Source organism: Dendrobium catenatum, unplaced genomic scaffold, assembly GCF_001605985.2.
Source record: "Dendrobium catenatum unplaced genomic scaffold, ASM160598v2 fragScaff_scaffold_674, whole genome shotgun sequence".
Taxonomy (NCBI): Eukaryota; Viridiplantae; Streptophyta; class Magnoliopsida; order Asparagales; family Orchidaceae; genus Dendrobium; species Dendrobium catenatum.
The window spans coordinates 691544-692203 of NW_021319136.1; positions in this window are offsets into that span (position 1 = coordinate 691544).

The window sequence follows — 660 nt, forward strand, 5'->3', positions numbered from 1 at the left end:
ACCATTCTGAACAATATTCATGCCGTTTAATGATCTAAATTGATCTTTTGGATGAATTGGTTCAACTGAGTTCAAAATTTCATCACAATTAAGTTTTTTTTTTTATTTGGCAAGCACAAGCACAAGCACAAGCACAAGCACAAGCCATAACATCAAGCAAGTAAATAAAAATAATAATAATAATTGTTGCGTGCTACAATATACGCGGCGGTAGAGTTTGTAAATTTGCGTCCTAGCGTTGTACGAGTATTCAGCACACAAACAGAAAAGGATGAATTGGTTCAACAGAAGTTTAAAATTTCATCACAATTAAGTTTTTTTTTTATTTGGCAAGCACAAGCCTTCACCATAACATCAAGCAAGTAAATAAAAATAATAATAATAATAATAATTGTTGCGAGCTAGAATATACGCGGCGGTAGAGTTTGTAAATTTGCGTCCTAGCGTTGTACCCTAACGTTGTACGAGTATTCAGCACACAAACAGAAAAGAGAAGTGAACACCAAGGTTTTTACGTGGAAAACCCGAAAGAGGGAAAAATCCACGGGGCCTCGCCCAGTTGCAAAGTTCCACTAGTATTTGTTTGAAGTATAAAGGTTGATCCGTCTTACAAATCAAGACGATCAATTTACAATCAACTTCTCACAAAGTTACAAAGTT